Below are 27030 nucleotides of genomic sequence, written 5' to 3'. Positions count from 1 at the left end.
TCCCAATAATGTCAAGCTATGGAAGACAGAATTACCAAGTCAAACGATGTCAGGAACCAGAAAGCATTTAACATGAAAAGGCATCTTTCAACCAAAGAAATGTATGCAAATTTCAGTCATTTGAATTGCTATATTTGTTGCTTCAGTAAAATTATTAGAGTATGTTTTTGTAATATATCGGAATATTTTGGTATTTAGGAAATCACACAATCAATAACTTCTTACCTGCCACCAAGTAAAGCACATAATATGTATAAATTCAGAGTTAAACAAACAAATTTTAAAAAGCATTTGTTAATCCAAGTTACTTATATTATGCAGATTTACATGTTTACTATCACATAAACTTGTACACCAAATAAGACATTGTCAAAGTGCTGATTTCTTGCTATGTATCTCCAGGAACCCCTCAGGATTCTACATGCCTGTGAACCACTTCGGACTATTTTTCCTCTTGCATGTTTGTGGCATTCAATGAATCACAAAGGCATACCATGCAACAGTCACCTCTTAGCTCTTATACATTTCCCCTAGGATGAATACATGTATTTTAAATATATCCTTTTGCCAGCTGCCACAGACTTTTTTCAGACACTGACAATGATGGGAGTCAAAACCAGCAGTGAACAAGATTTGTCCAGATCTGAAAATAAATTTCAGTCCAGATAGTAAAGAATGAACCACAGTGCATACTTCTGTAGAAGGCAGAGTAAATAAAATAGATGGGAATAACTCATAAGGTACTCAGAAAAGCTGCAGCTATACTCTTAGGTTTATAATTCAACAATGTGGTGTATGGGCTCAGATTAATATTGAAAATATTCAATATTAATTCAATATTAAAGATATTCAAAGCTGCACTTTGTTGGAACTAGTCAAGAATGAGGTAATATGAATGAGGCAAAGAAAAAGATAAGAAGTTAGGAAACCCTGACTATATTTATAGTCCTGTCAAATTTGAAAAGTGACCACAGACAAGCCACTTCAGATGTATTGGGATGTTAAAAGGTGACTGGGTCACAAAAATACAAAAAATCAATAGTCAAATGTGGTGACAAAATTATCAAAGAAGTTATCCACAAAATTAGGTAGAAATTGTTTTTGTGTTCTAAGAGTAAGAATAATTAAATATATATATAACTCCCCACTGGCAAACAAGAACATAACAGCTGAGGTTTTGATCACAATGAACTGCTTGGCTCTGCTTAGACACGGGAGAATAGTTAAGCTGAGCACTGCAACACTTTTCATTGTTTTAGCAGGAATTCCCAGGTGTGCTTACTACACTAGGCCTTGCATATGTTGTTCTATCCACTTGATATATGTGTACAAAGATTTCTATTTAGTAAGAACCACTTGTAAAGTCTCAACTTGCTAAGACTAAGGCTTAAAATAAACAAACAAACAAACAAACAAACAAACAAACCTACATACCAGGTTTCAATATTCTGGAAAAACAATTTATACAGAATATGCATGTATACATAATGTAAAAGGAACAGGGTCCTGCACCTGGGGAGGAACAACCCCAGGCACTGGTACAGGGGGCTGACCTGCTGGAGAGCAGCTCTGTGAAGAGGAACCTGGGGGTAGTGGTGGACATGTTAACCATGAAACACCAGTGTGCCCTTGTGGCCAAAAAGGCCAATGGGATCCTAGCCTGCATCAAGAAGAGTGTGGACAACAGGTCAAGAGAGGTGATCCTCCCCATCTACTCAGCCCTGGTGAGTTCACACCTGGAATATTGTGTGCAGTTCTGAGCTCCCCAGTACAAGAGGGATGTAGAACTTATAGAGTCCAGCATAGAGCCACAAAGATGATTAAGGGACTGGAGCATCTGTCCTATGAGGAAAGACTAAGCAAGCTGGGCCTGTTTAGCCTAGAGTAGAGGAGACAGATGGAATCTCATCAACCTCTATAAATACCTGAGGGGACAATGTAAAGTGGATAGGGCCAAACTTTTCTCAGTTGTGGCCAGTGATAAGACAAGGGGTAATGGGTATAAACTGAACCACAGGAGGTTTCATAGCCATATGAGGAAGAACTTCTTTACAGTTTGGGTGACAAAGCACTGGAACAGGCTGCCCAGAGAGGTTGCAGAGTCTCCTTCTTTGGAGATATTCAAAACCCACCTGGATGCGATCCTGTGTAACATATTCTAGGTGACCCTGCTCCAGCAGGAGGGGTTGGACGAGATGATCTCTGACGGTTTCTTCCAGCCTCAGCCACTCTGTGATTCTGTGATTTTTATTCACTAAGATCTGAGTGATTATGTTTGATAGAGCTTTGATGAGAGATATCAAAACCAAGTGGGGTTGTCTTCTTTCTACCTCGGTTTTCCTTATATACCTGATACTTTTATGCTATCGCCCTCCATCCCCCTAAAGTCTCAACTACTCCTGATATTGCTCATCTTGTTTTCTTTTCTGTTGGTCGTCATTCTTCTCACATTTTCATGCAAGAAGTTCTGCCTGTTTGCACTTCCTTGTCCTTATCTTGTTCATCTTTTTTTTTTTTAATTTTTATTTTGATAAAAAATTTTTTTTTGATAAAACTTTTCTGTACAATTATACCTCTCTGCCATGCCAATCCATTTAAATATCTGTAACAAAAAGAGGTCAACACCTCCCATACAGTTAAATGCCACTTGTGACACAGGCCTAAATTCATAGAAATTTTGTAATAATATTTTGCTGGACAGATGAAAGCATCTCTTCAGCCTATGACAAATAATAAGGTTCAAGTAACTGTCTTTTGATAAACTTTTACTAGTGTATTTATAGAAGTCACCACATTTTTGAGTTCACAAGTGCCTAGATGAGCCTCAGGAGCGTCTATCTTTTCCTGAGCATCACCACTTCAGTCAATGAAACCTTCCAACATTTATGATTCTATGATTCTATGATTCACACTTACTATCCTTGTTAAACTCCTTCATACACTTCCTGTTCCAAATGATAGAGGGGCCAGTGAGGAGAGGTGCTGTGCTGTAGGGGGTGGTGGGAAATGTGAAGTTCAAGGACAGCCTTGGCTACAATGATCATGAAATGGTGGAGTTTAGGAACCTGAGGGCAGCAAGGAGGGCACACAGCAACCTTGCTAGCCTAGATTTTGGTAGAGCAGACTTTGCCCTCTTTGGGGATCTGCTTGGTAAAGTACCATGGGACAAAGCCCTGCAGGGAAGAGGAGCCCAAGAAAGCTGTTTAATATTCAAGGATCACCTCCTCCAGGCTCAGGAGTGATGCATCCCAACAAAGAGGAAGTCAGGCAAAAACACCAGGAGGTCTGCGTGGATGAACAACGAAAACTCAAGCAAAAGAAAGAGGCCTACAGAGGGAGGAAGCAAGGATGTGTAGCTTGGGAGGAATACAGAGACATTGTCCAAACAGACAGGGATCAGGTTAGGAAAGCTAAAACCCTGACAGAATTATTATAATTTGGCCAGGGATGCCAAGGGCAACAAGAGAGGCTTCTATAGGTAAGTCAGTGATAAAAGGAAAAATAGGGAAATTGTGGGCCTTTTCTGGAAGGAAATGCAAGACCTGGTTACCCAGGATATGAAGAAGGCTGAGGTACTCAATGACTTTTTTTCCTCAGTCTTCACTAGCAAGTTCTCTAGCCACACACACAGCTACAGAAGAAGGCAAAGGCCTTCTGGGAGAATGAAGAACTGCCCACTGCGGGAGATCAGGTTCAAAACCATCTAAGAAACCTGAAGGGGCACAAGTGCATGGGACCTGATGAGATGCATCTGCAGGTCCTGAGGGAACTGGAGGATGTAGTTGTTAAGCCACCATCCATCATATTTGAAAAGTTGTGGCAGTCTGGTGAAGTTCCCACTGACTGGAAGAGGGGAAACATAACCCCCATTTATAACAAAAGAAAAATAAAACCCAGGGAATTATCAGCCAGTCTGTCTCACCTCTGTGCCTGGCAAGATCATGGAGCAGATCCTCCTGGAAACTAGTGATGAGTGGCATTCCTCAGAGATTGGTATACCATCTAACCCTTTCCTCCCTGAGCACTATAGCTTTTGTTTGTGAGATTTTCCCTGGCTTCATGGAAATTTCAGCTTGTATATCATAGGAATTATCTATACATTTTTTTATCTCAATATTTAAAATAACTTGCCCTGTATATTTGAGACCATACATAGGACAATAACAGAGGAAATATGACAGCTGTTGTCAGAATTACAGATTCAAACCCTTTTCTTCTCTCCAATACTAATAAAACGAAGTAATATGTTTGCTAACCTCCCCATCCTGGTGAGGAAGGGGAGTGAGACAGTGGCTGCATAGGGGTCTAGCAGCCAGTCAAGGCCAATCTACCACAAATGCCAAGCATTATTCAGCAAGCCAAAGCTGAATATGTTAAAAAATGTATAAAAACAATACCAAGGATCAAGAATTATATTCTAGGTTTCTTGAGCTTATAAAAAAAGAATACAAAGTGTGATACAGTATGCATCACAGATAAGAATGTTTTATTTCTTTTAGAAACATGTATCATTCTGACACTATAATCTTAATTTTAGTTATCTTGAAATATTATACGTGTATTAAAAATATATTTCAAATTGCATACTATCAAACATTTTTGTTAGAAATATTATCAATATATTGATATATTTTTTCTAGAACTGAAAATCCCAAAATAAAAATCAGTTTCCCAAATCTATTGATATTCTAGTGTGCATATAACCAGAAGGCGAACGCTTTTTTTTTTTTTTTTTTTTTTTTGTCTTTTACTTTCTCTTTTGTTATGCAGGCAGATTAAAAACAAAGTGAAAAAGATTGAAAAAAAAAAAAAGAAGGTGTTTGTGGAGGGAGGAATCTCAGCAATTTTCAGGATATGTGGAAGATTGTTGTCATCTTCGCTAGAAAGCTCTGGAAAGCAAAATCCAAATCAGTCTTCCAAATAGATGAAGAGCAACATGAAAGTTGTTAACATGACTTTTTTTTTTTCTACTTTTTTTATTTTTGGTTTGGTTTTACTTTTCTTCTCAGATGAGACATTCTTTTTTCCCACTTCAGAGTCTTAAATTTTTTCTGGCTAGAAACAGACAGAAGAATACCACTCACTTTTAAAACAGTGAATTTTATTTTTTCCTGATCTACACTGACATTTATAACCCTTACCAAAACCTAAAGCACATCTGTTGGTGTTTCTATATAATACTATAGATAAGGGTTTTAAGAGTATCACAAAAAAAGATGGACTGTACTTCCATCACAATTTTTGCTTTACTGTTAAAAGTTAGAGGGAAAAGCCTGTTTTATATATATATATATAAAGTTTTATAAAATATTTTGAGACAGCTTATTAAATTTTGACCTTGATTTTTTTTTTTTTCTTAGAATGACATATACAGTGAAAGGCCTTAGCATTATCTCATCCTGAACCCAATATATTACATTTCCAGACACTAGACCAGAAGTTATTTCTACAGGATCATATTTCTTTTTTCATTTTTTTTTTTCTTTCTCCAAGCAATATTGTTCCTGGTTTATAGTGGCTTGTTCTCTGTCCTTTAGTCATTTTCTTTTAAATTAATATGCCAGACTCTCTTCTGTTCAATGATTCTGCACCTTACACAACCCCTGATATTAAAAATCTTCCTGATCAGACCTTAAGTATGATGTCTACACTGCAATCCTTTGTCTACTGTGGCAATGATACTAACAAATTAGTAAGGCATAACCTTCCTATTCCAAATTCCTTTAATCAAGCTGTACTTTTCTAAGCATTTTCCAACCTGGTGGTTTAAAATAGTTTCTAATACCTTTCTACAAATTGAAGTCAAACTATTTGGTCTTTAATTTCCTGCTGTGTCCCTAGGCTTTTTCTTAAATAAGGATATTCTGTAGGCTTCTCTAATTTCTGTTCCCACTCCCATTAATATCTCTTGGGAGATGACTGGTTCTGGGGTCTTGATCAATGTTCAGAGCTTCTTGTACTTCATAAGTTCAAGGTTTTATTTGTTCCTTTCTTAATTTACTATAATTTCCCTCCTGTAAATTTATCATTTAATAAAGACAAAATTCAAGAGAATTTTGCAGAAATCTGTAAGATTTGTTATTTTTGACTTTCTCTTTTCTTGTGTATGCAATATGCCAGACTTTTATTCATTTCTACATAAATAAATTTACTTGAAACCAATTTAAATGAAAGTCTTTGTCAGAATATATTCTGATGTGCCTCTTCACCTATTTAATTTTAACATTATTTGTAGTATGTATGTTTTTAATCTTTCTGCTTCTGAACTTAAACTTCTGAAAAAGCATCTGAATATAAGGTCTTACCTGTTTCTTTGCTAATTACCCATCTTGTACTTGCTGAGCTAAATTCTTATTTGATACCATAACTAATTGACCCAATCTATCTTGTTCTTAATTTTAAATTCATAAAATAAGAATTGGCTGGTAGGATTTTATAAGGAAGAAAAAAAGTAGTGATTATGCTATATGATACTCCAAATGACAGTCGTGTAATATAAGTCATCTGAATACCACATGTATGTATTTACCATGCCCACCTATGCATACACACACACCCTATATATATCACTATATCATAGATATATATGTATATTGATTCAAAATAACAGATATATTTTTCTTCCGCTTCTTAAAAAAGCTCAGTGAAAGAGGAATTTCTGATCCAAAACAAGTGGAAGATCTCCTCATATAAACAAATACTCTGCCTTTCTTATTCTTCCTTCCCTTTCTTTACAAAACTGCTTCATAACTGTTCCAGAAACTTTTCAGTGAATCTAACTCTCCAAAATTCTGCTGTACAGCAAGAAAAGTGCTTTTACAGGAAAAGGTCTTTTTTTTTTTCCTGATTCTTTCTCTTCTCACTGGGAAATATGCATATATAATAATAACAATAAATAAACAAAAAGAAAAAAGAAGAAAAACAAAACAAACAAAACAAAACAACAACATCAAAAAAGAGTGATTTACTAACACAAGTAGCCCTGAACTTCTTTTGAGAATTAGCCACAAATTGTTAACCTTTCTGAACAGTGAATACCCAATCAGAAACAGAAGAAAGGATTTCCTATTTCATATTCAAGAAGTTTGTTTTTAAGTCTATCTGGACATTTGCAATGCATTTAACACTGTCCCACATTACATCCTTGTATCTAAATTGGAGAGACATCGGTCTGATGGATGAACCACTTGGTGGATAAAGAATTGTCTGGATAGTCACACTCAAAGTGTTGCGGTCAATGGCTCAATGTCCAAGTGGAGACCAGTGATGTGTGGTGTTCTTCGGAGGTCAGTACTGGGATTGGTGCTGCTTAACATCTTTGCTGGCAACATGGATGGTAGGATTGAGTGCACCCTCAGCAGGTTTGCCCAGGACTCCAAGCCGTGTGGTGTGGTTAACAGAGTGGAGGGAAGGGAAGACATCCAGTGGGACCTGGACAAGAGTGACAGGTGAACATCATGAAGTTCAACAAGGCCAAGAGCAAGGTCCTACCCATGGATTGGAGTAATCCAAAACACAAACACAGGTGGTGTGGAAAATGGATTGAGAGCAGCCCTCGTGAGAAGGACCTGGGGGTGTTGGTTGATGAGAAGCTCAACATGAGTCGGCAATGTGTGCTTGCAGCTCAGAAAGCCAACCATACCCTCCTGGGCTGCATCAAAAGAAGCGTGGCCAGCATGTTGAGGGAGGTGATTCTCCCTCCCTGCTCTGATCTTATGAGACCCCACCTGGAGTGCTGTGTCCAGCTTTGGAGCTCTGGGGTCATCTACATAAGCAGGATATGAACAAATCACAGCAAGTCCAGAGGAGGGTCACAAGGATGATCAACAGGTTGGAACACCTCTGCTGTGAGGACGAGCTGAGGGAGTTGGGTTTGTTTAGCGCGGAGAACAGAAGGCTCTGGGGAGACCTTCTAGAAGTCTTCTGGTACCTAAAGGAGGCCTACAGGAAAGCAGGAGAGGGACTCTTTTTCAGGGAGTGTAGTCATAGGAGAAGGAGTAATGGCTTCAAATGAGAAGAGGGAAGATTTAGATCAGATATTAGGAAGAAATTCTTTACTCAAATGGTGGTGAGGCACTGGAACAGACTGCACAGAGAAGTTGTGGATAACCCATCCCTGGAATGTGTAAGGCCAGGCTGGATGGGGCTTTGCGCAAACTGGTCTAGTGGAGGAACTAGATGATCTTTAAGGTTCCCTCTTACCCTAACAATTCTGTGATTCTATGACTGTATGAAACATAGACAGACCAAGTAAACTAGTGTAATAAAACTGAACTAAGGTGTGGCTATGAAGACATGGTCTTCATTAATACTCTTTTCTAGCCACCAGTCTTCTTGAAAACAGGGATAGACCAGTTTCTGTACACTTCCAGGTACAACATTTACCAGAATGCTTCCATTTACCATCTTCTGTTCATTCTTATTAGGATTGATATAATAATATTACTTTCAAAGTTATTTGATTTTCTGCATATATCTCCCTCTGATCTTCTCAGGTAGATGGTTTGACTGGGTAACACTAGGCAGTGTAAGAAGTACTACTGTTGGTCAGCCATACGGAAAAAAGAGTTAACTGCCTGATACCATCTTTAATTTCTGTATCTCTTTCCCTTTCATTAATTTAACCTGTTCCTTTGAATTTTATGCTATTTGTCACCATTTAGGTTGGAGAAAGATGATATAGATATTCTGTGGACCATGTGATGCATATTTATCCTTCTTCCTGTAAATGATTTACTTTCCCAAATAAGTTCTACAGAAAGCTCTTTTTCTATCTTTTTTTTTTTTTTTTTTTAAATCTGGACTGATGATGGATGTTTTACTTGCAAATGTCTTACCTGCATCCCAACAAATAAAATTTAATACATATATTTTGCCAGAAGACCTCAAAGGTAATTCTAGGGCTTAGGTCAATGTGAGTGGAGAAGCTTTTCAGGTGATCTGACTTCAGAATTCATTCTTTTTCAAGCATATAGCATGTTAGTGATATTTCCTATTCATTCATCATAAGTATCTTATAAATTTAAGTTTTTGTTTTGTTTTGTTTTGATCACACATCTGAGGTTTCTGCTTGTTCAGAGTGCCTTAACACCTAGTTCATGAGTAATCAGTATTAAGTAACTAAATTGTTAGGCTATTTTTTTCACTGGATATGATTGCCGATGTACTCATTCCTACGAATTTTTAGGATCTAAGAGTGTGAACATACAACTTCATTAAGAGAAGAAACAAATATTTTCTTTGCTCTTTTACATATTTCCATGTAATCATTCAAGATGAATCCCAATCACCAAACTGCTTATAAAAGAAGGTGTTCTAAACACTCAGTTGTTTAAAATAAAAGCTAAAATAATAATAATAATAATAATAATAATAATAATAATAAGTATGTAAACAACAACAGTCCTCCTCCATACCAATTTCTTAAGCTATCTGATAATATCAGGTTTGGAAACACACCTTACTATTAAGCCAGCATGCTCACTATTCAAGCAATATTCAGTGACATTTTGGTACAAATACCAAGATTATTATCTTTTAATATTAAACATTATATGAGTGTTTAAAGTGTCGGTGAAGCATATTCATATTAAATATTATTGCTGACATTTAGGAAAGGTCAAATGAGTTGCCCTTATGCAAAAAACAGTATTAGCTGTAAGACAAAATTATTACCACTATTAACAATAATCATTTGATTTGAAAATGATAAAGTTTGGAAATTTTCTTGTCTTTTACAAATTAACACAATTACTTGTTTAAAGTTGATCAAAATTGCAATCTCTTGAACAGGGTAATGTCAACATCAGGTTTTCCTCTGAATTCCATTGAGCTTATTTATTTCCTACCCAGCCACATATTGAAAAAAAAATACAGCCACAGAGTGGAGGATGTCATTATTTCCCTTATACAGCAGATATAATTACTAAGTTCCCTATGCATATAACAAAGGTGAGTAGGTGAAGCCAAGAAAGATGTTTGTTTACCACTCTCCGCAGCAGAAAAAGCTAACGTTCTATAACTAATTTAATTCTTTGCCTGAACAGAGGGATTGATCCTGTGTAGTCATCAGCATTTTTCCCTAGAGAATAAAACTCTTGTCTGTAATCTGAAACTTTGTTTTGCTAGAAACTTTATTAGCACTAAACTCATTTTAAATTAAGGTAATAAAAGAACTGGAGAGGAAACTCCAGGTGCATTAGCTGCAGCTGTCTTCCTACTTCTTCCCATCTGAAATTTTGCAAGACATACATGGATTTATCTTCATTTTCCCTTCTTGTCTTGGTGGGATTTTATTGAGTTGTGTATGCTCTGCTTCTGTGTGTTCTAAGATTTTCTTTTCTTTGGAAATTTAGATCCTAGAACTTCCAGTTCATAGGTCAGAGTAGATTAGTTTCTAATCTGGAGATAGTGATGTTATTTTGCTTTCAGACAGAAAGTAGTAAACAAAGTCTTCCAACATAAATCAGCAGTCAAAGAACATAATTTTTATTTATATCCATGTACATATTATCGATAAAAACCTATTATGGCTTAGGCTTTCCTTCTTCTAATACAATTGGTAGCCTCTCTTGTTCTCCGAAAAGATACATTTTAGAGCAGCTTTATCTCCCACTGGACAGAATTCTGACTTTATGTCTGATACAATGTATATGGCATCTTAATTTGTCATAGTTCATGATGAGATATCAATGTGCATGGCATAATCTAATGGGGTATTCAAGAACTGATATTAGGCATGACACTAATGTTCTTTTATCAATGATCTAGATTGATGATCTAAATGTCTTTGATAATAAAATTTGCTGATGACAGAGAGTGGGGGAAAATAAATAATTAAGAGAGTAGGATATTGCTACCATAATCTTAATATCTTGGCTAAATTGATTGAATCCAGTAAGCTGAATTTTAGTAAAATCAAACTCATATGAGAAGTGATAAGGCAGGTTATATCTGTAAAGTTCTGAGGGCAATTTTGGGGAATAGTCGTCTAGATGGTAATACATGAGGATATTATCTTGGAAATCCCGAATACACTCTATGTAATTTAGAAGAACTGATTCCACTGATTATATTAGATCAGATGGAAGTAGAGAAAGTGATCTATCTCTTTATAACATTGCTAAGGCCACTACTGTGTAATTACACGGGGGAAGGAAGAAGAAGGAAATAAATCTTTGAAATCTTTCCCAAGTCCTTAAGACAACAAAATATTTGAGACCTAAGTCATCGTCAGGATCACTGTGTTAAAGAAGATCAGCAGGATGTATACTAAGGAGAAGAAAAGAATATGAGTACCTCCTGAACAACCTGAAAAACAGAGTGTTCATAGAGAAAAACTTTCAGTACCTGAAAGAAAGCCTTTGATCATTCATTCTATTCCCAGATATTCCAAAGATGTCAGTGAACAGATAACTTGGGATAGGAAGTAGTAAACTGATATTTCCAAGGAGTACCTCTGCTTAACTTCTTGCTTTCTTATGCTGCTCAGGGTGTCTGCAGTAATACTGATAGGTGCCAGCAAATATCCTGAGACAGAAACAGCACTTCTGTTAGACGGTGATATAGAAATGCACCACCTACCCCTTAAAATGACAGCAAACCAACATAAGGCTATTTTTGTTCACAAAATTCTACCAATTTCCAAACATAATACTAGTTATATTTTTATTGCTATAAGCAGCATTGCATAATGCCATGAAAATATACATCTGAGCTTTTAATAACCAGCTACATGCCAGTGATGCTGCACCTTCCTCAGAAATATGATCTTCCTGAGCAGTGCAAGAAAGAAAATGCAGTCTGAAATTTAAAGTTCTTATAAACATTCCAATCAAAAAGAGATTATCTTTATGCCTATTTGTGACTACTGTGAGGGTCTGTGTGTGAATGCAGGTGCATGAATGCATACACTCATGTGCCACTCTCTGAACAGTTGGTTGGCTTTCCAAGTTTCTTTCCTTTCCTCCTCTTTCCTTCTCTCTCTCTTTCTTACTTTCCTTCTTTCTCTCTTTTTTCCTTCTTTTACTTTCTTTTTTTTCTTTGTTTCTTTCTGTCTGTCTGTCTTTTTGTTTAAATAGCTCTCTATGGGGATAAGATACAGGTCAGTCTTCTCTTGCAGAGCATTTTGCACAAACTTAAAATGCCGTTCAGAAGTCTGCACTTGCATTGTACATTTTTTGCATGCGTATATACTAACATCATTTATATCCTTTAAACCGTGTATGCAATCCTCAAAAAGAGTGTCCAGATTTATCTGACTGGTTGTGAAACCAACTTTATTGATTTTTTTTCCACATATATGGTAGATTTTTTTCTCCCCCAGTCCCAGTCCCTGGGCTAATAAACACATTTAAGATATAATTCCATCATAGTCTGCACCACAAATATTAATATTTATTATTATTATTAAATTTTCTTTCCTCTGATTTTTCATCTTTATTCACAGAAAGTTCTTATTGTTTTCTATGGGTGTATAATGCAACCCTGTCTTTCAATTGAGAAGTGGGTTTATGTTTCACAAATTCTTAATGTCTTTTTCAGAGATTAGCACGTGTTCCTTTTCAGGAAATAGCTTCACAAAATTATCATGAGTGTTAGATAAATTGCTATAATAATTGCAACAAGAGGCAGATTTATTAAAACAATGAGGAAATGAAAACTAAGTAAATAGTTTTATTAATCGACACATCCCAGTGTAGAGATTTGTAAGAAAAATATTGATATATATAATTAACATATGAAACTGTGTGTGTGTGTTAGCACCAGAAGAAAAAACAAAGCAAACAAACAAACAAAACAAAAACAAAAACAAACAAACAAACAAAAACAAAACAAACAAACAAAAGACAGAAGTCCACAACATGGCTGAAGATCCATGGAGGCTGAAGCAAGATTCTGAGACACAAGATTGGTATGTAACAGCTGATGACCCCTGAGAGGTATAAACAACCTGTTCAAAGACTCGTTTGTTATCACTAGTCAATAAGAACCTCAGAAACATGACAAGTTCTTGACAGCCAGAGATATGATGAGGACATAACAGTCAGCATCCCTTGTTCTCTGTGGTGCTTGTGAGTTTGTGAGTGTGAGTGTGTGAATGAATCTATTTGTGAGTGTGAGAGTGTGACTGCCTTAAAGAACTTTTTTATTATTATTATTATTATTATTTTGAATGGCTAGTATATTTGGTAAGAGATATAGAGCATTCCTAAAACAACATGAAAGGTGTAGAAAGTGAGTCCTTTATAACATAATTCTAAAGATGACATAACTCTAGAGATAGATTTATAACATCACTCTGCAGATATTAATTTGTATACTGCATAAGTTTCAATTATCATGAAGACAAGGAAAGGGTCACAGTGTAAATTGTGTCAGAAAGAAAGGTGTCAGAGGAAGAGCAGTTAGTTCTATTTGTTACTTTCACCTGCCTATGTTGTGACAAATCAATATATCAGAAAACTTTAGTATATTTCTGTTCCAGATCAGCCCTTACAATGTTCCATTGTCCTTCTTAAAAATCATAGTTGCAAATAAAATAAATCTCCTACAATTTACCAGAAGACTGGAAGAGAAACCAAAGGGAAGAAAACATTTGTCCTGGTTTAACCCTGGCAGACAGCTAAGCACCACACAGCCACTCACTCACTTCCCTTCAGTGAGATGGGGGAGAGAATTGTCAAGGTAAAACTGCAAGAACTTGTGGGTTGAGATAAAGACAGCTTAATCGGTAAAGAAAATACTGAGAGCACAAACAAAGCAAAACAAGGAATTCAGTGGTGGGATGTTTAAACACAGTGTAACTGCCATTAATGGTCACTCACGGAGGCAATCAGTTCTGGCACAGGTGCATTCTGCATCAGAGCAGGGGATTGTGATGTGTGAAGGGGTTCCTGCACTGAGGAAACCCCAGGGAGCTGAGAAAGATCCCTGGAGCCTGCAGCCCTCACGAGGGTGGCTGACAAGGCTTGGGCAGAGCCAGGAACACTGGCAGCCACCCGCACAAATGCAAAGGAAGCCCCTGGGAAGCACAGCAACTAGGGCATGGCACGACAGCTGGAGTGGGAGGTTGCCCAGGGAGGGCGGAAATCAGGCCAATTTCTTCTCTTCTGGGAACAACGAGAAGCAACCTTCTACTGAAATAAAAATGGTGCCCACCCACAGCAACTTCCAGGCTGAGGCTGAAATCAAGACAGAGGGGCCACAACCTTCCCAGGCAGACATCTCCCCAAAAAGACCTCCCAAGGACTGGAAGAGCTGCCAGCCCTTCAATTTCAGGGAGCTCCATAATCTGGAAGTCCTCCCAGGGCCTGAAGGCAAGCGGGTGCAACTGTGCCCATCTGGATGAACTTTTTGAGCAAGTTGCCATGTTGCAAGGATTGCTCACCAGGCAGCATAGCATACACGGATCCTGAGTGATCACACTTCAGGAATCTTGACTGATTCACAAGACAAGGGAGACTGGACCCTTGTCTCTGGAGCAGAATGACAAGTCTCCCCCTTGCTCCCAAAGCACCCCCATGGAATGGATACAACACTCTGGGGCTGGAAAAAAGACGACTGTGTGAATAATGGTCAATATCCAGGAAAGGAAAAACTGACAAAGCTGAACCAACCAACCACCTGTATTAGAACCAAACCACCAAAAAAGTGCAAAAGGTGTTAGCAATTGGAGATTCCTTGCTGAGGGGCAAAGAAACACCTATTTGCCAATCAGACAATCACTCTAGAGGGATATGCTGCCTGCTGCGGGCCTGCCTTTGTGATATCATGAAGAGGCTCCCAACCTGGTAAAGCCACAGGACTACCACCCATTCCTCCTCTTTCACGTAGGGTCAAATGAGGCTGCAACGAGGAGTCTCTGAAATATCAAAAGGCAGTTTATATACTTTTTTTTATACTTGCCGAGGCGATCGGCTCCAGGGCAGACGCGTTCTGCAGCGGAGCGGGGGATCGAGACAGGCAGGGCTTTTTTTTCGGCATCGAGGCCACTCGAAGCAGCCGAGGAAGCCGCCAGGAGCTGGCAGCCCTCGCGAGGGAGGCTGACGAGGCGTAGGCAGAGCCAGCAGCGCCCCCTCCCCAGCCGTTCAAAAGCAGTCCCTAGGGAGCGCGAGCGACCAGGAGCGCGGCGACCAGGGAGGGCAAACAGGGCATGGTGCATCAGAAGGGAGTGGCGCGGCAGTTAGCGCGGCAGTTCGTGCAGACAGGGCGAGCAGGGAGGGCCCCTCACCACTCTCTTGCAGCAGTCTTTCCCTTCGGTACTGGTACTGGTAGCCTGCTTGCGAGAAACCTGGCCATGGTATCGACCAGGCAGAAAACCATGGCCTCCGCATCTCTTGCGGCCTCTCCAGCCGCAGTCACCAATGTGGCTATTGAGATTTATTGTGGCAATGAGATTTCAACTTGCCAGACGTCAACTGGGATCACCACATGGCTGACACAAGCAAGTCCAGGAGGTTCATAAAGCACCTAGATGACAACTTCTTGGTGCAGGTGCTAAGAGAGCCAACTAGGAAAGGTGCCCTCTTTGATCTGTTGCTGGAAAACAGAGAGGGTCTTGTGGGAGACGTGGCAACTGGCGGCCATCTCGTTCATAGTGACCATGAAGTGGTTGAGTTTAGAATTTATGGTGACAGAAGGAAAACTGCCACCAAAACTTCAGCCCTGAATACGGGGAAAGCAGACTTCAGGCTGCTCAGGGAACTAGTCAGCAAGGTCCCCTGGGAAGCTGCTTTTGAAGGCATAGGCGTCCATCAGTGCTGGTCAGTCTTTAAGCACTGCCTCCTAAAAGCACAAGATCAGGCGATTCCAAAATATCGGAAGTCAGGCAGGCAGGGCAGAAGGCCGGCCTGGCTGACCAGGGATCTTCTACTGGAACTTAGGCGGAAAAAGAAAGTGTACGGCTGCTGGAAGGAGGGTCAGGCGACGAGGAAGGAATACAGGGATGCTGTTCATGTTTGTAGGGAGAAAATTTGCGGGGCCAAAGCCCAACTAGAGTTGAAGCTGGCCATGTCTGTGAGAGATAATAAAAAAGGTTTTTTTAGATATGTGAACAGAAAAAGGAGAACCAACGAAAACATGGGTCCGCTACTTGACGGGGAAGGTCTCCTCACAGACAATGACATAGGCAAAGCAGATGTTTAATGCCTTCTTCACCTCTGTCTTCAATGCTGATGATGGGCTTCGGGACCCTGGGTGCCCTGAGCGGGTGGACCATGACGGTGGGAATGACAAACTCCCTACCGACCCTGAATGTGTGTGGGATTTGCTGCTCCACCTGGATCCATACAAGTCCCTGGGTCCGGATGGAATCCATCCCAGGGTGCTTAAAGAGCTGGCTGATGTTATCGCGGGACCTCTCTCAATTATTTTTCAACGATCTTGGGAATCTGGAGAGGTCCCAGTAGACTGGAAGCTGGCAAATGTCCCAATTTTCAAGAAGGGTAAGAAAGAAGATCCTAGCAATTACAGGCCTGTCAGTCTCATGTCAGTGCCTGGTAAAATTATGGAGAGGATGATCCTTGAAGTTATTGAGGCACACCTGGGGGACAATGCAGTCATTGGTCCCAGCTAACATGAGTTCATGAGGGGTAGGTCCTGCCTAACAAATTTGATTTCCTTTTATGATAAGATCACCCATCTAGTTGACCAAGGGAAACCAGCTGATGTAATCTTTTTGGACTTCAGCAAAGCTTTTGGCATGGTTTCCCATAGGATCCTACTGGACAAAATGTCCAGCATACAGTTAAACAAAAACATCGTACGATGGGTGAGCAATTGGCTGATGGGCAGGACTCAAAGGGTTGTGGTTAATGGGGCCACATCTGGCTGGCGGATGATCACTAGTGGGGTCCCTCAAGGCTCCGTTTTAGGGCTAATCCTCTTCAATGTCTTTATAAATGATTTGGATGTAGGACTAGAAGGTGTTTTGAGCAAATTTGCCGACGACACCAAACTTGGAGGAGTTGTGGACTCTGATGAGGGTGGAAAGGCCTTGCAGAGAGATCTGGACAGATTGGAGAGCTGGGCGATCACCAACCACATGAAGTTTAACAAAGGCAAGTGCCGGGTCCTGCACCTGGGACAGGGCAACCCTAGCTATACGTACAGACTGGGCGACGAGACGCTGGACAGCAGCCCCGCAGAGAGGGATCTGGGGGTTGTGGTTGACAGCAAGTTGAATATGAGCCAGCAGTGTGCCCTGGCAGCCAGGAAGGCCAACCGTACCCTGGGAAGCATCAAGCACAGCATTGCTAGTCGGTCGAGGGAGGTGATTTTCCTGCTCTACTCTGCGCTGATGCGGCCTCACCTCTAGTACTGTGTGCAGTTCTGGGCACCACAGTACAAGAAGGACATTATACTGATGGAGAGCGTCCAGAGGAGGGCAACGAAGATGGTGAAGGGCCTAGAGGGGAAGACATATGAGGAGCGGCTGAGGTCACTGGGCCTGTTCAGCCTGGAGAAGAGGAGGCTGAGGGGGGACCTCATCGTGGTCTACAAGTTCCTCGCGAAGGGGAGTGGAGAGGCGGTTGACCTATTCACTGTAAACACCAGTGATAGGACCCGCGGGAATGGTATGAAGCTGAGGCGGGGGAAGTTTAGGCTGGACATCAGGAAGAGGTTCTTCACCGAGAGGGTGGTCGCACACTGGAACAGGCTCCCCAGTGAAGTAGTCACTGCACCAAGCCTGTCTGAATTTAAGAAGCGATTGGACTGTGCACTTAGTCACATGGTCTAAACTTGTGGGCAGACCTGTGCGGTGCCAAGAGTTGGACTAGATGATCCTTATGGGTCCCTTCCAACTCGTGATATTCTATGATTCTATGATTATATTCCTCAGAAATGCATTGAAGGGATTGGGAGCACGGGTATTATGCTCCTTTATGTTCCAGTTGGAGACTGGGGCCCAAGAAGGAGATGAATGGATCATATGAATGATTGGCTGCATGGCTGGTGCCATGCTCAGGGTTTTAGATTCTACAGTCTTGGATGCACCTTTGACCAGGCATGTTGATAATAGATGGTGTGTACCTGATCAGGTGGGACAAGAGTGTTCTGGGCAGCAAGGTAACTGGACTTACTAGCAGAGCTTTAAACTCGATTATGTAGGGGAAGGGAATGTACTTCTCAGTGACAGAGGAGAATCAGGGAACAGCTACACTTCAGGGAACAATAGGAAACCCCTGAACTGTGCCAAAGGAATTAGGAGGGGGCTCCTCTAAATCATCTAAACTTGATGATTTTTAAGGTCCCTTCCAACTCAAACCATTCTACGATTGTATGATTCTTTGAATCTGTGATGATTCCCATCAGCAGCAGATGTTAAGCCACTCCCTGGAAAATAGGGCTCATCACACATAACTGTTCCTTAGGAAGACAAATACCACCACTCTGAATGTCCCCCAAACTTTTATTGCAGAGCATGACATCATGTACTATGGAATAGCTCCAGCCTACTCAGTGCCACGGCAGCATGAGAAGCAGAAAAGTCCATGACTCTGTACAAGCACTGCTCAGCAATAACTAGAACACTGGTGTGTTATCAACACTACTCTCATCACAAATCCAAAACACACCACCAAATGAACTACTGTGAAGAAAATTAACTTTAAGCCAGCCAAAACCATGACAATATCCTTCATGTCATTCTAGGCTTCCTCCCTACCAAAGGCAGGGGGAATATTTAGCAAATACAACTAACAGTAATAGTTAGTAAAACAACTTCTTGAATGTGTCACTCAGAATTAAGGCAGAATAAGAAAAATATTTACCAGTGTTTAATTGCCACACCAACATTTCATAAGCTTAGCAATTTAGCTAATACGCAGCTATTCACAGATGGCTATCAATATTTGTGAATGTTATTTTCATAAGGAGTTTTTTCACCTCTTCTAAAGGTTAGAAGAATACATTTTTGAGAGGGTACTTTATTTTTTCAATATTGAATTATGAAAAGAGAAGTAGATCTCTGTCAAAGCTGAGGGTTACTTTAATAAAGATTAATTTCTGTTCATCTAAATATAGGCATGGAGAAATCTTCTTCAAGATGTTGTACCTCAAAGCTGCAGAGAAAGTAGCTCCAAAAAAGAAAGCTCACAGAATTGACTGAAAATCCAATATTGTCAAGCACTACTTGGTTATGGTTTTGTTTTTTGTTTTTGTGTGTGTGTGTATGTGTGTGGTTAATATAACAGCAGGGAGGGCATGAATTGTTAACCACATGTGAATTTATTAAGAACAGGATAAATGTCCCTAATAACAGAGAGACTGCTTCAGGCAAGCAGCTTTGTCACACCTGCGCTAACACATAAACAAAAAATGTTGCTAAATGTGAGATTGTTCTAAACCTCCACAAGGGACACAGTAGAAACTTTATAATTGACTGTCAGGCATGTCACAGCAAAACCAATAATCCTAAATAAATGTGCGAGGCTCTTTTCAGTACTTTAATAAGACTTACCAGGCAGTACTTTTTAATGTCATTACTCAGGTTTTTGAGAAGTTATAGTCACTTTTTCTTCAGTCTTCTGCCATTATAGAACCATCCAGAAATGTATTGTCTCTTATATCTTAGGATGAATTAAGAAATGGACAGAATCACAGAATCATTTAGGTTGGAAGAGACCTCCAAGATCACCTAGTCCAACTTACGACCTAACACTTACAAGTCCTCCACTAAACCATATCACTAAACTCTACATCTAAACATCTTTTAAATACCTCCAGGGATGATGACTCCACCACTTCCCTGGGCAGCCCATTCCAATGCCTAACAACCCTTCCAGTAAAGAAGTTCTTCCTAATATCCAACCTAAATCTCCCCTAGGGCAACTTTAGCCCGTACCCCCTTGTCCTATCACAAGGTACGTGGAAGAATAGATCAATCCCCACTTCACTATAGCCTGCTGTAAGGTACCTGAAGAGATGTGGTGGTTTCACTGGGGTGGGCAGCCAAGCTCCACCACAACCGCTCTCTCACTCCCCCTCCTCAAAGAGGAACGGGGAGAAAATACAATGAAAAGGTCTCAAGGGTTGAGATAAGGACGAGGAGATTGCGCAGTAATTATTGTGACAGGCAAAACAGACAGCATAGGGAGATAGTAAGATTTATTGCCTATTACTAACAAGCTAGACAAGCGAGAAACAAAGGAAAAAAAACAAAAGCACCTTCCCCCCCATCCACCCTCTTCCACCTCCTCCCCCTGAGCAGTGCAGGGGAACTGGGGAATGGGGGTTATGGTCAGTCTACAGTGCTTCGTCTCCGCCACTCCTTCTCGGTCACTCTCGTCCCCTGTGCTGTGGGGTCCCTCCCACCGGATGCACTCCTTGCTGAACTGATCCGGCGTGGGCTGCCCACAGGCAGCAGCTCTTCAAGAACTGCTCCAGATATGGGTCCGTACCACAGGGTCCATCCCTCAGGAGTGAACTGCTCCAACCTGGATCCCCCACGGGCAGCAGCTCCTGCCAGGTCACCTGCTCCTGCGTGGTCTCCTCTCCATGGGCTACAGGTCCGGCCCGGAATCTGATCTGGCAGGGGTCTTCCACAGGCCGCAGCCTCCGTCAGTGCAGGTCCACCTGCTCCACCGTGGTCTCCTCCACAGGCTGCAGCGTGGAACCCTGCTCCACCATTGTACTCCATGGGCTGCAGAGGGACAGCCTGCTTCACCATGGTCCTCACCACAGGCCGCAAGGGACTTCTGCTCCGAAGCCTGGAGCACCTCTCCCCCTCCTTCTTCACTGACCTTGGCGCCTGCAAGGCTGTTTCTCACTCCTCTCACTCTCCCAGCTGCTGTGTGGCGCAGCGTTTTTTTCCCCTGTCTTAAATATGCTCTCACAGAGGCGCAAAACAACATCACTTATTGGCTCAGCTCTGGTCAGCAGTGGGGTCCTTACCTAACATGGGGCAGCTTCTAGATTCTTCTCACAGAAGCCACCTCTATGGCCCCCTGCTACCAAAACCTTGCCACATAAACCCACTACAAGAGAGCAGTAAGGTTGCCCCTGAGCCTCCTCTTCTTCAGGCTAAACAACCCCAGCTCCCTCAGCCACTCCTCGTAAGACTTGTTCTCCAGACCCCTCACCAGCTTTGTTGCCCTTCTCTGGACAGGCTCCAGCACCTTGATGTCCTTCCTGTAGTGAGGGGCCCAAAACTGAACACAGTACTCGAGGTGTGGCCTCACCAGAGCCGAGTCGGGGGACAATCACTTCCCTAGTGCTGCTGGCCACACTGTTTCTGATACAAGCCAGGATGCTGTTGGCCTTCTTGGCCACCTGAGCACACTGCTGGCTCATATTCAGCTGCCTATCAACCAATACTCCCAGGTCCTTCTCTGCCAGGCAACTTTCCAACCACTCATCTCCCAGCCTGTAGCACTGCTTGGGGTTGTTGTGCCCCAGGTGCAGGACCCGGCACTTGGCCTTGTTGAACTTCATACAGTTGACCTCAGCCCATCGGTCCAGCCTATCCAGATCCTCCTGCACAGCCTTCCTACCCTCAAGCAGATCTACACATGCACCTAACTTGGTGTCGTCTGCAAACTTACTGAGGGTGCACTCGATCCCCTCATCCAGATCATCGTTAAAGATATTGAAGAGAACTGGTCCTAGTACTGAGTCCTGGGGGACACCACTCGTGACCAGCCTCCAACTGGATTCACCACAACTCTTTGGGCCTGGCTATCCAACCAGTATTTAACCCAGTGAAGCGTACGCCAGTCCAAGCCAAGAGCAGCCAGTTTCTTGAGGAGAATGCTGTGGGAAACAGTGTCAAAAGCTTTACTGAAGTCAAAGTAGACCACATCCACAGCCTTTCCCTCGTCCACCGAGCGCGTCACTTTGTCATAGAAGGAGATCGGGTTCGTCAAGCAGGACCTACCTTTCATAAACCCATGTTGACTGGGCCTGATCGCCTGGTTGCTCTGCAAGTGTTGCATGATGACATTCAACATAATCTGCTCTGTGAGCTTCCCCGGCACTGAAGTCAGACTGACAGGCCTATAGTTTCCCGGGTCCACCCTCTGGCCCCTCTTTTAGATGGGCATCACGTTTGCTAGCCACCAGTCGACTGGGACCTCCTCTGATATCCAGGACTGCTGATAAATGATGGAAAGCGGCTTGGTCAGCACTTCTGCCAGTTCTCTCAGTACCCTCGGGTGGATCCCATCCAGCCCCATCAACTTGCGTACATCTAAGTGCTGTAGCAGGTCACCAACCTCGTGGATTAAGAGGGCCACATTCTGCTCCCCATCCCCTTCCACCAGCTGAGGGGGCTGGGAACCCAGAGAACAACTGGTCTTGCTGCTAAACACTGAGGAAAAGAAGGCATTAAGCACCTCAGCCTTTTCCTCATCTCTTGTCACTAAGTTTCCCCCTGCATCCAGTAAATGATGGAGATTCTCCTTAGTCCTCCTTTTCGTATTTATGTATTTATAAAAATATTTTTTGTTACCTTTAACAGCAGTAGCCAGATTGAGATCCAGATGAGCTTTGGCCTTTCTAATATTGTTCCTGCACAACCTCGCAACGTCCTTATAGTCCTCCTGAGTGGCCCGCCCTCCTTTCCAAAGGTCATAAACCCTCTTTTTCTTCCTGAGCTCTAGCTGCAGCTCTCTGTTCAGCTAGGCTGTTCTTCCGCACCAGCTCATTTTTGGGCAAATGGGGATGGTCTGCTCCTGAGTCTTTAAGATTTCCTTCTTGAAGAGTGCCCAGCCTTCCTGGACTCCTCTGCCCTTCAGGACTGCCTCCCAAGGGACTCTGCTAACCAGTGTCCTGAACAGCTCAAAGTCAGCCCTCCAGAAGTGCAAGACAGCAGTTTTACTGATCCCCCTCCTGACTTCACCAAGAATAGAGAACTCTACCATTTTGTGGTCACTTTGCCCAAGACAGCTCCTGACCACCACATCTCCCACCAGTCCTTCTCTGTTTGTGAACAGAAGGTCTAGCGGGGCATGTCCTCTGGTAGGCCCACTAACCAGCTGCGTCAGGAAGCTATCTTCCGTGCTCTCCAGAAACCTCCTAGACTGCTTCCTCTGATCTGTATTGTATTTCCAGCAGATATCTGGGAAGTTGAAGTCCCCCACAAGAACAAGCACTGGCGATTGCACGACTTCTGCCAGCAGCTCCTCATCCGTCTCCTCATCCTGGTTTGGTGGTCTATAACAGACCCCCACCAGGATGCTTGCCTTGTTGGCCTTCCCGACGATCATAACCCATAGGGACTCAACCTTATCATTCCCAGCCTTGAGTTCCACAGCACCAAAACACTCTCTAATATAGAGAACCACACTGCCATCCCTTCTGTGCTGCCTGTCCCTTCTGAAGAGCCTATAACCATTCATTGCAGCACTCCAGTCATGGGAGTGGTCCCACCACATTTCAGTGATGGCAACCAAGTCATAGCTTGCCTGTCGCACAATGGCTTCCAGCTCCTCCTGTTTGTTCCCCATGCTGCATGCATTCGTGTAGATGCACTTCAGTAGGGCCATTGCCCTCTCCCCCGGCCCTGACATTGTTCCCCTATGCTCATCTGTAACGAGCCTCATTTCATCTCCGTCCCCCTTCCTACCTAGTTTAAAGCCCTCTCAATGAGCCCTGCCAGCTCCTGGACTTAGAGATAGGTGGGACCCATCTGCAGCTATCAGGTCAGGTGCCAAGTAAAGCGCCCTGTGGTCAAAAAAAAAAAAAAAAAAAAAAAATCTGTGATGGCATCAGCCTCTGAGCCATGTGTTTATCAGGTGGGCTTCCTGGGTCCTCTCTGTACTCCTCCCTGCCACTGAAGCGATAGAGGAAAACACCACCTGTACTCCCGCTCCATCTACTATTTGTCCCAGTCCCCTGAAGTCCCTTTTGATATCCTTCAGGCTTCTCTCAGCAATTTCATCGCTGCCAGCCTGGACTATCAATAGAGGACAGTAATCAGAGGGGTGAACCAGGTTGGGAAGGTTTCTGGCAATGTCCCTGACCCTGACCCCAGGGAGGCAGCAGACTTCCCTATGGGTACGGTCAGGCAATATATAGGGCCCTCTACTACCTTGAGAAGGGAGTCGCCTACAACGATTACCCTTCTTTCTTTCTTGATGGAGGCAGTCTTGAGGTGTGGGGTCAACTTCCTGACCTTAGGCAACCTCCTGGGTGAACTTTCAACCACATGCTCACTCACCAGTCTCTCAGGCTCCAAGGCCTCAAACCTCTTGTGTAAAGGCACCTGGGAACCGAGGCTGGTAGGGAGGGGGGTTACCTGCGATGCTGAGCAGGAACCTGTTGCCATTCCTCCTCATCTCTTAGGTCCCCTCCCTCTGCCCAACAGCAACTGGGCAGGGGGTCCACCACTATTTGGGGTGTATCACCCCGGTGTCTTTCTTTCAGGCCTGGCAGGGAGTTGCTCCACCAGTCTATCTCCCGCGCACACTCCTCGATAGCCCTTAACCTCTCCACCTCGTACACACGGTGTCTCTGCCACCCTCTGATGGCAGCAACAGGCTCAGGCACTCCCTGCATCCAGAGACCTGAACTGCCGCATTTTTGAGCAGGCAGTCAATCTGGGTCACCACAGACTTTCTGGGAAGAGCTTTCTGCCTAGTGCAGACCATGGCTTGTTTACCTACAGGTAAACGGCCGATAGACGAGCTACTCTGAGTGAGGAGGGACGCTATGCCCTGTCCGAACGCGACCTGTCCTGACTGAGGCGCCCCGCCCCGTTTGCCCGCTCTGCTCCTTGCGCTCCGGGCCGCTCGCACTCCCTAGGGGCTGCCTTTGAACGGAGGCAGGGAACGGACGCCGCTCCTGGCTCCGCTGACGCCTCGCCGGCCGCTCTCTCAAGAGCTGCCGGGCCCTGGCGGCCCCCTCGGCTGTCTCGAGTTGCCTCGATGCAGGAAAAAAACCCTCACACGCCGAGATCCCCCCGCTCCGCTGCAGAACATGTCTGCCCCAGAGCCGATCGCCAGGAAAAACTGAACTATCTCATGAGGTATAAAAAGTTGTGAGAGTGAACATCATGCAGCAGAGATGCACATCAGGAACAATCATATCATAGCATACTTTCTTCTTGGACAGATACCTGTACATGGCACATATCCCACACAATTGGTCTGGTCCTTCATTCATATAAGAGTGAATAAGTAACTTTTGCAAAATTATAAGGCTGAATTCGAAGGAATTTCAGAGGTTGAGTGTTTGATTATTTGTGCATTTTTTCCCTAAGAAAATTCCCAAAATTAATGGAAAAAAGTTCCAAAGTTTTCCAAAACTTTCACTTTTAAATTATGTAATTAAATAAATACATTTCTCAGGTTGCAGTTTTCCATATGTTTTACCTTTTTTTGGTCAAGAAGGGTGTTTGAAATAAGATTATCAAAGCAATTTAGATTGTATCCAAATTTGTGTTTGGTTTTGCCTTAAAAACTCAAGATGCATTTTTTTTTTTCCTTTTCTTAATCCTTTCCTTTCCTTTCCTTTCCTTTCCTTTCCTTTCCTTTCCTTTCCTTTCCTTTCCTTTCCTTTCCTTTCCTTTCCTTTCCTTTCCTTTCCTTTCCTTTCCTTTCCTTTCCTTTCCTTTCCTTTCCTTTCCTTTCCTTTCCTTTCCTTTCCTTTCCTTTCCTTTCCTTTCCTTTCCTTTCCTTTCCTTTCCTTTCCTTTCCTTTCCTTCCTTTCCTTTCCTTTCCTTTCCTTTCCTTTCTTTTTTTTTTTTTTTTCCTTTATCCAAAGGGGAAGAAAAGCCAGTACTAATCACAATCATAACATAATGCTTTAAATGAATGCTGGTTGAATTATTATGATACTACAGAAAGACAAGTGTTTGGAAAGCTGCCTTCTAAAGAATATGAAATAATTAGTATCCTTTTCAAGATTCAGAAGGTAGAGAAGTACTGATATTCCAACCAATCATTTGCCTTCAGTGAAACTAATCTTTTTTAACATGACAAAGTAAGATCTGAGTTTCATAGGTTGTATATATATTATATTATATATAATTTGGAAGTTCTCGGTAGCTCTCCCATGTCTTTGGGATAAGGGTGTGGAACATCTAAATTATTGGGCACGTAATTAATTTTCATGTTCGGTGAAGGAGAAAAATGTTTTCATCAAAAAAAAAAAATTGGAAATGTCTGTCTAGTCTAATTTTGACCTGATTCTATCCCTTTGGCGATGTAGGTGTGTTCATTTTTGCTGTCCTACTACTGATTAAATTATCTTTCAAAGACTTTTTCTGAACCACTGGTATATACTTTCTTTTCATACTTTATGCTGGTAATAGCTACCAAGTGAGAACTGAAAGCAGTAATGGTATTTAGAGATTTTTGTTTGTTCAGTTTTTCTGTCTCACAGGATTCTGGAAGCTAGAAAACAAGAAAAATCCTTAGATGTCAATAGGGAAAAAGGACTATTGGAAATGAGAATAAGATGGAAATCTAGGAAATCCTTCCTTTTCTTGAAAATAAACCCCAAACTATACCCTGGATTTGAAAGAAAAGAAATAATGAGTTATTTTCTTTTTGTAGCAAAAAGACGTTGCAGGATTTGTTTCATGAGGATTTCCATGGATTAATGTTTGTATAATTACATGCGTTTGCATACAGTCCTTGTTTTGTGTGTGTTCTTTTTTTTTTTTTTTTACAAGTTCAAGTTAAGAATCAGTAAAAATGGAGAGAAGTATTCTACCACAACCATCTTTGTAAAAGACTAAAATAAAGTGATCAGAACAATTTATCTCTGGTCATTTCATCCTTATGAGGTACAATATATTTGTTGGCAAGGTCATTTATTAAATTATTTCTTTAAAAAGTTATTTAGTTTTGCAAGTCAATTTTTTAAAGATGATTTTAGAAAAAGTAAAAACATTCAAAAGATTAGTGTTTAGGCAAGCATCTTTTTTCAACAATTTTGCTTGTGAAATTGTAAGCAAATATGTATTACTGTTTGTGTAAACCTTCGAACAGAGTATTAAATCAGTCTGTTTAATTTCATTAAGGTTTTATCAGGACTAATCACAGTTATAACAATGGTTATAGTTTTACTAATATATCAATACTG

General features: G+C 41.9%; 1 long non-coding RNA gene across 2 annotated transcripts in view; it reads right to left on the bottom strand.

Annotated features, from left to right (window-relative positions):
- Positions 1-4837: 4837 nt before the first annotated feature.
- LOC310898366 overlaps positions 4838-27030 on the bottom strand; it is a 70503-nt gene continuing 48310 nt past the window's right edge. Inside the window, exons 2-3 of one of the 2 annotated variants that reach the window (XR_014583240.1) lie at positions 11350-11529; positions 4838-7431 (exon numbers count right to left, since the gene is read on the bottom strand). This is a non-coding gene — a long non-coding RNA (uncharacterized lncRNA). Of the gene's footprint in view, positions 7432-10725; positions 11530-27030 lie in introns of those variants that run through there. The other variant, XR_014583239.1, reaches the window with a different exon arrangement.

Source organism: Anser anser (assembly GCF_964211835.1).
Source record: "Anser anser genome assembly, chromosome: 4".
NCBI classification, from domain to species: Eukaryota; Metazoa; Chordata; class Aves; order Anseriformes; family Anatidae; genus Anser; species Anser anser.
Note: the sequence above shows the minus strand (reverse complement) of the source record. Positions and strands in the feature narration are given on the sequence as shown.